Source organism: Chrysemys picta, chromosome 6, assembly GCF_011386835.1.
Source record: "Chrysemys picta bellii isolate R12L10 chromosome 6, ASM1138683v2, whole genome shotgun sequence".
In the NCBI taxonomy this organism is placed as follows: Eukaryota; Metazoa; Chordata; order Testudines; family Emydidae; genus Chrysemys; species Chrysemys picta.
The window spans coordinates 45230660-45238564 of record NC_088796.1 but is presented as its reverse complement, the minus strand read 5'-3'; the positions used below and the strand labels follow the sequence as shown (position 1 = coordinate 45238564).

Below are 7905 nucleotides of genomic sequence, written 5' to 3'. Positions count from 1 at the left end.
GGGCTATAGTTTGTAAAATGTCAACCCCAGAGTGCAGGCAGCATCTTGGAGACCCAGGAGTGTGGGGCTGAAACTCTCTGACTTCTCCACAAGCAGGGCAGTGTTGTCATCGTAGTCTTGATCAGTGAACACTTCTTGGCCAACCTTGATTCTGACATGTGGAGCAGCAAGTCCTAATATCCAGCGAGTGTCAGAGAAACAGTCCAAATGTAGCTGCTTCTGTTTTCAGAAGCGGCAGGGGATAGTGGCATAGTCAGCTTCAATCTGCTGTGCTTTCTCAGTCTACCCCACGGCATTTAAGATCAAGGTTGCAAGAATAGAAGCAATGCCTTAGGGTGTTGGACATTTGTGGCTGAGTGCCTCCTTAAGAAGTTCTCCCAGATCACTATCCTTTTCTGTCCTGAAGGAATCTGCAGCAATATTATTGGATTTAGGGATAAATGGTATTTTTTTCTTACATCCCTCTTGGTTCCATTTTATCTTATTCCAGGAGTACCTGCAGGATTTTGTGTGTGTGTGTGTGTGTGTGTGTGGTGGGGAAGGGGGGGTCCATGAATTGTGATAATTAAGTCTTATTTATGTGTGTCTCTAGTCACTGGTGTGAAGAATGCCTGTAAAAGTGGGCGTAGTTCTACTCTATGCTGACAGCATAAGGCAAGGTAGTATGTGGAGCACTGGTAGCTGCTCTAGTGAAAGATGATGGTAGAGTGCGCTTTGCAGGTGAAAAGGAGGCAATGGGGCAGGTCGAATGTTTATTATTTATTATTATTATTTGTATTATTTTAGGAGGTAGGAGCTCTAGTCATGGACTAGGACCCCATTGTGCAATATACAACCACAGAACAAAAGACTTAAACAATCTACGTAAATGTCTGTTTATCTTCTGTTTCTGATGGTTCCCTACATGGGGAAGTTTATGGGGAATGATCTCACAATGGTCTACCCAGAGCTAGTAGATGCTGTAAATATTTTAGCATTGATGCTGAGTTCATTGACAAGTAAACTGTGCAAAAGGCAGTTGGGTATTTCTCGAGAGAGTGTTGCCTTTTTTGTCCACAGCCACTTTAAGACCATCTCACCCACCTAGATGTAATTGAGCAAATGTACAGTAGTTCTTTTCCAGTTTAAGTGCTGGCTCAGTAATATTCATGTTCCTAAATAAGTGGCATGAGTTTTCAGATGTACTAAATACTCACAGCTCTCATTGAAGTCAAGATATTTGAAAATCCATCCACGTATTTAGGTGCTTACTTTTAGGTACCCAAGTCTTAACAATTAAGACCAATCAAATCAATTTTTGATTTCTACAAATACAAGAGTTTCAAGGTTAATTTTATTGAAAAAAATACTAAGGAAAATCACCTTCCTAACTTGGAAATGATTAAATCTTCGTTTTAAAAATACTGTCCAAAAATTTTCACCAACAATTTGCACATACCAAATGTTAGCCCTTTACATTTTGTTAAAACCAGTTTATGGTACCGTCTTCTTAAAAAGCAGGTGGTATAACGGAACTTCAGACATACCTTTACATCTAGTTTTGCTAGTGGATGCCCCTGGAATAAAATATGTAGTGATGACTTTTCTGCCTTTGCTGTCAACAAGAGGCTATTGTTTTGTTCTAGTTCTTTAAACTCAAAGGCATGCCACACCTATTCAGCAATTTTCAACAGTTTACTATAATGATTTTACATCTCCACATTGATAAATCTTGTGGTGATTTCTTATTAAAGTTTATTTAAAGACATCTTGGCTGGAAGCTGATTAATTTAAATAAATGTTTTGGAAAAAACTGTACATAAGTAATTAGGCTAGAAGTCTGCCATTTCAGGATTTACTATTCTTTTAAGACCTGATCCTGCTCCCATTGAAGTCAATGGAAAATTTCCCAGTCTTTTAAACTGGAGCAGAATCAGGCTCTTAATTTCCAGTACACATTGTTTTAAGACTTAAATATCCAATGAAAGTTTTAAGAACGGTATCTTCTTTTCCTATGCTGCACAGCTATATAGTTGATTAAAACAGTCATACAAGTGAGTGTGCTGCATTTGAAGAATATTGCAACAGACATGTAGGCAATGATGCCCTTCTTGAATTGTAGAAAGCAAGGGCCTGTTCCTGCTCTTATTGAAGTGGTGACAAACTCCCACTGACTTCAGCAGGAATGGGTAAGACCATAAGACGTATCTGCTGTTTTACATAGGGGCCTATCAGCGTGGTTCTGATCTTACAGAAGATGTGAAATGCTAGCTCCACTGAAGTTAACAGAAAAACTCTCATTGACTTCTATGGAGCTAGGATTTCACCCCTGGCATAACACCACTGACTTCAATGGAGTGAGTTCCAGACAGTACACATCAATGTAAGTGAAATCAGAATCAGGCCCTATGTGTTCTTTTAAGCTATGTCTAAAAAGAAAACAGTGTTCGGTATATGTGGGATAAGCATTTGATTAAAATGTTTATCTTAGGATTCAACACTTCTGGCCAAATTCCCCGTTAGAAAACACTGGTGCAACCTGATGACTTCAGTGGCATTGTGCCCACAGACCCCAGGGATTAGTTTTGCCCTTTATCCTTTGGAAAGCTGTAATGTTTAATTTTTCAAACATACATCTCATTTTGAAGAATATATTTTCCTTGTTCCAGCATCCAATGTTAAAATAAAGGATCAGTTATATTAATTCAGGCCATGTCAACATTTCAGATTCTGAGTTGCTCACTGTTTCTGTATTACTTCATTTAGCACACCATAGTTCTGGAAATGAAAAGGATCTTCTAAGGCATTCAAATATTTATCAATTTCAGTTCTAATTAAAACATTTACAATATGTACATATTCAAAGGTTTTGTTTGTATTTTACAACTATTTGTTTATATCAGCGTAGTGATTTTTATTCCTAATGATATTTTATTAATCTTTTAAATAAAATTAAAGTTACGTCATTGTATTAAAGAAAAAACAGACAAGTGTTGTAAGTTTCTTCTAAAAACTCATAAAGTAACCTTGTCACAGAAGCAGACTAAGAGCTGGATTAATATTATTTCTTAATAATGGATGCATGGAGGCAGATCCAGTAGAATGATCTAGCCCTAAAACACCACTTGGACAAAAAGAAAAAAAAGAAAGTTTAGCCATTAAAAGATAGGACCAAAGGAGCAAAGCAGTTCTAATAATTTCTGTGAAGAGATGAATAAGTTTGTGTTACACCCCCAGCTTCTGACAAAGACATTAGAGAATTTAACTGGAAAACTCAACTAGAAATAGTCTTCCTATGCATGAATTACTATATAATATTTAAAAGTCATATACAATTTAAAAATATGTATAACTTTTAGGATAGATAGATAGATAGATAGATAGATAGATAGATAGATAGATAGATAGATAGATAGATAGATAGATAAACCAGAGGAATATCCACCACACCTATATTTATTGGTCAGACACTGCAATTGAATTTGGGCAGCCACTTTTTTTTTTTTTTTTTTTTTTTTAAGATCTATGCTGATGCCAGATAGCCTAGTCCTACTTGTATGGAAGTGACTGAGGTTATTGTAACAGGCTTCTATTTATTGTAAGTAGGAGCTCAGCTGGAACTGATACGTGTGATCATTGATTGATTGCCTGTCTGCCTGCCTCTGCATAGTGGACAGACTCTCTGTTTCCTTTCAAGTACAGAAAGATTCACAAAACAAAGCTAAATGTTCTAAAATTCTTCAATGAACAGTACATATGAGGTGTCTTTTCTATCACACTATTATTAAAATAATATAATGGTCTGGTTTTAAACAAGAAAATGTACAGTTTGGGGCCAGATTCTGCTCTGCTACATATGTGCAAATCTACAATAAATTATTCACTTCAGTTGGTTACTTCAGTTACACAAGAGTGAGGTTGGAATAGGCCTACAGGAACTAATCTAAAACAAGCAAATTTCTGAAGAATGAAGTATAATTGTATCTTCAGTGACATTACTATGGATTTGCACGAGTATAAATGACAGCAGAATTTGGCTCTTTGTCTTTTAACTTCTCCATTGTGCCTGAAAATGACATGCATCTCTTTAAGCAAGCAAATTTTCAAATACTTTGGATCTGATTCTAATGTCACAGAAATGTAAAACAGGAGTGTAAAATCCGGCTCCATTTCTGTTGCAATAGATATAAACAAATTAGGATCAGTTAAAGATTGAGCTTTAGCCTTAACTGTAACTTAGTTTGACAGAATACTATTATAACATATCAGAGGGGTAGCCGTGTTAGTCTGGATCTGTAAAAAGCAACAGAGAGTCCCGTGGCACCTTTAAGACTAACAGATGTATTGGAGCATAAGCTTTTGTGAGTGCATGCATCCGACGAAGTGGGCATTCACCCACGAAAGCTTATGCTCCAATACATCTGTTAGTCTTAAAGGTGCCACAGGACTCTCTGTTGCTTATTATAACATAGTTTTTTGATTATCCCTCTTTGTGTATATAAGCAATTATTTTTAAGTCAATTACTTGACTGTTTAAATATTTAAACATTTCTAAAAATGTAAATTCATTCAGTACATTACAACAGTGCCTACAATGCTATTAAGTATAGAAGTATAAACACATTTAAGAGTCAGCATACTAAAAGTCTTTTTGAAAAGCACTTGGGCCAGATCCACAAAGATATATAGACTCCTAATTTCTATTGAAATTAGTGGGAGTAAGGTGCCTAAAAGCCTTTGAGGATCTGGGCCTAAATGTCTAATAATTATTTCTTTTACATTTATTTCATTAGTTCAGTACACATTTTCTAAAAAATTGGGATACAGGAATAAAAAATGATTTTCACCAAAGTGATTCTTTCAAATGATTAAAAAATCAATCCACAACAACTAAAATACAGGAATAAAATTTTCAAAAGGGACTTACTGGAGGTACATGCCCAGCCTCCACTTAGATACCTGGTAGTTGGGCACTTAACTCCAATAAGGCCCATTGAAAATCCCAGATCCTCATGTCCCTGGAAAGACCTTGCAGACCAACTTTCATCCTAGAACAACATTTTTTACATTCAAGTTAAAAGTCTGTGCTAATTTTTTGGGGGCCACTCACTCTAATTTGTTGAATAAGGCACATATGATTTCTAGTTTTGTTTATTTTGATAAAGAAATGCTGGCATAAATGAAACATTAATGGAATTGTTGGGTGCTTATGATGCCATTATACCAGTTCTGACAAATACTGTAGAATGTTATATTACAGAATTCTGAATTGCTGAAAGAAGTTGTAATTTAAATTGCCCAGCAATAAAAATTGTTATACAATCTAGTTAAATAGTTCATACAATACGGTGGCTATTATATTATAATAGTAAACCATTTAAGGAGACAAAGCCTGCTGCTAGATGCATGTGTGTGGCTCCTATTGAATTCAGGTCATACTGTGAGATCAATATAGATGTAAAAACTGCTGATTCTTTACAATGGAGGGGATTAGTGCCACGGTAATCCAAGGATTACATCGCCCCACCACTTCAGAAGTAGGTTTCAAGATGAGGAGGGGGATGATCAGAAGTCATTCATCTTCGGGAATATGTATTATACACTTTGACAAACATTTGGTTGAGGAAAGTAACATTTTAAATTAAAGTGAGCATAACCTTTTTAAAGCTTCTTGCCCAAATATATATTTCTAGGTGACATTATACATAAAGTGGGATAACATTTGCAAAGGTTCCTAAGTGATTTGAGAGTCTGAGTCACATTTTTAAAGGAACTTAGATGCTTTTGAAAAATGTTAGTTACCCTTGGCCTATAAATATGGGTGCAGTGGAATCATAGAAATCTAGGGCTGGAAAGGACCTCAAGAAGTCATGAAGTTCAGCCACTTGTGCTGTGGCAGGACCAAATGAATCTAGACCATCCCTGACAGGTGTTTGTCCAACCGGATTTTAAAAATTTCCAATGATGAAGATTCCACATCCTTCCTTGGAAGCCTATTCCAGAGTTTAACTATCCTTATAGTTAAAAAGTTCCCCCCAATATCTAACCTAAATCTCCCTTGCTGCAGATTAAGCCAATTACTTCTTGCCCTGCCTTCAGGATCATGGAGAACAACTGATCACTGTCCTCTTTTTATATAGGTGGCACAAAAAGTAAATAAGCCTTTTGATTATTGAGCTCCTCCACTACATGGTGAGTAGTGGACAGGGGCGGCTCCAGGCACCAGCGCAGTAAGTGCATGCCTGGGGCGGCAAGCTGCGGAGGGCAGCCTGCCGGTCGCTGTGAGGGCGGCAGTCAGGCGGCCTTCGGTGGCATGCCTGCGGGAGGTCTGCCGGTCCCACGATTTCGGCGACAATTCAGCGGTGGGTACGCCGAAGCCACGGGACCGGCAGACCACCCGCAGAAACGCCGCCGAATCCGCGTGACCGCGGACCGCCCGCAGGCATGCTGCGGAAGGCCGCTTGACTGCTGTGCTTGGGGCTGCAAAAAACAGAGCCGCACCTGGTAGTGGATGCAAAATCCCTCTTCCAATGGACCCAAACTTTCAGAGGAGGGGAGCAGAGCCAAAGTATGTCAGCCCTGTCGCTCTGGAAGTATCTGTGTGCAATTACCATCTGACATGCATGAGGGAGAGGTTGCCAGTTGGACAAGATTTAGATCAGGGGGAAGCCCTGTAGGTGGTATCTTCTCAAAGTAAATCCATGAGAAAATCTCATAAATTAATGTAGAAACCTTATTCATTCCTGGCCAGGGAAGGGGGTGCAGAGGGAATGGGGGGAATTGGGGAAGCAAAAATAAAGTACAAAGGTGGACGGTAAAATAATGGCAGCATAGCTTCTGGGGTAGATTAGGAGTAGTTCAGGAGAACTAGTTCTCAGTGTAGATGCCCTGATAAGCCCTGAATTGTCTTATGGCATTGGGACATCAACTAAACTGGAAGACAGCATGCCCTGCCCTATCTTTGCCCCAAACCCTCTCCTCTAAAGGAGGCAGTGAGTCAGGAATTCCACAAGTTTCCCATATATTGTTTCTTCTTTTGTGGACTTTCTATAGGAGGGAATAAGATAGCTCTTTGGGGAAAAAAACCTTAGTCCCGTGAAGTCATTAGGAAACTAATAATCAAACAAGCCATCTTACTGTGTTAGTTTCCAAATAAAAGGATCGTATAGACAAAATAAAATTTTGCGTAAACAAAAGGGCTAGTCATACCAAATGAATAAACAGAAAATAAAGATTTACTACCAGTTTTTCCCTTTATTACATATTAAGTACCTTACTCAGAAATACACCCATTTTTAGTTCCTTAAGATGTGACTTGGTTACCATTTGCCTGGCATTCGTCTTTTCCAGTTGTCTTTTTTTATGGTATAAGATAGGGATTTTGTGATTTGTATCATGGTACACCATGTGGTAAATTCAAAAAAACAAAGGCTATAGATGGATAATTTGGTCAACCACATGACCTATGGAATGACTTGGGCCCCAGTCTTGCAAATACACATATATTTCACTTTAAGCACATGAGTAGTTCCCACTGAAGCCAATGGGGCCTATCTTTGCCACAGTGTCCTGTTTAGTGAGGTAATGGGCCCAATTCTCCTCTCAAACCAATATATCCCCATTGATTTCAATGGACTTACTCTCAATGTACACTGGCAAGTGAGAGGATAATCACACCCAGTATGTTGCTATAACTAATAAAAGTGATTTAGCTCTGGCAGCATACCTAGCTCCATCTCTATAGCAAACACTTGTCTCCAAGCTAGATCCACCAAGTTGTACCCATCTGGATAAGGCTTATTCACTCCAGTGGTCTTAATGAAGTTAATGGAAGTTCTGGTATGTAGAAGGCTTCACAGGATCTGGACCTATGGGCTCCAGCCTCCAACCTTTACTTAACCCAGTGGGCCTTACCTTGAATACAAA

At 38.3% G+C, this 7905-nt stretch overlaps 1 long non-coding RNA gene across 4 annotated transcripts in view; it reads left to right on the top strand.

The window, feature by feature from the left end:
* Positions 1-4345: 4345 nt before the first annotated feature.
* The window catches only part of LOC122174247 (uncharacterized), a 59863-nt gene continuing 56303 nt past the window's right edge, over positions 4346-7905 (top strand). Inside the window, exon 1 of one of the 4 annotated variants that reach the window (XR_010588783.1) lies at positions 4346-7905. This exon is cut by the window's right edge and continues 9457 nt beyond it. This is a non-coding gene — a long non-coding RNA (uncharacterized LOC122174247). The other 3 variants (XR_010588782.1, XR_010588784.1, XR_006175835.2) reach the window with 3 other exon arrangements.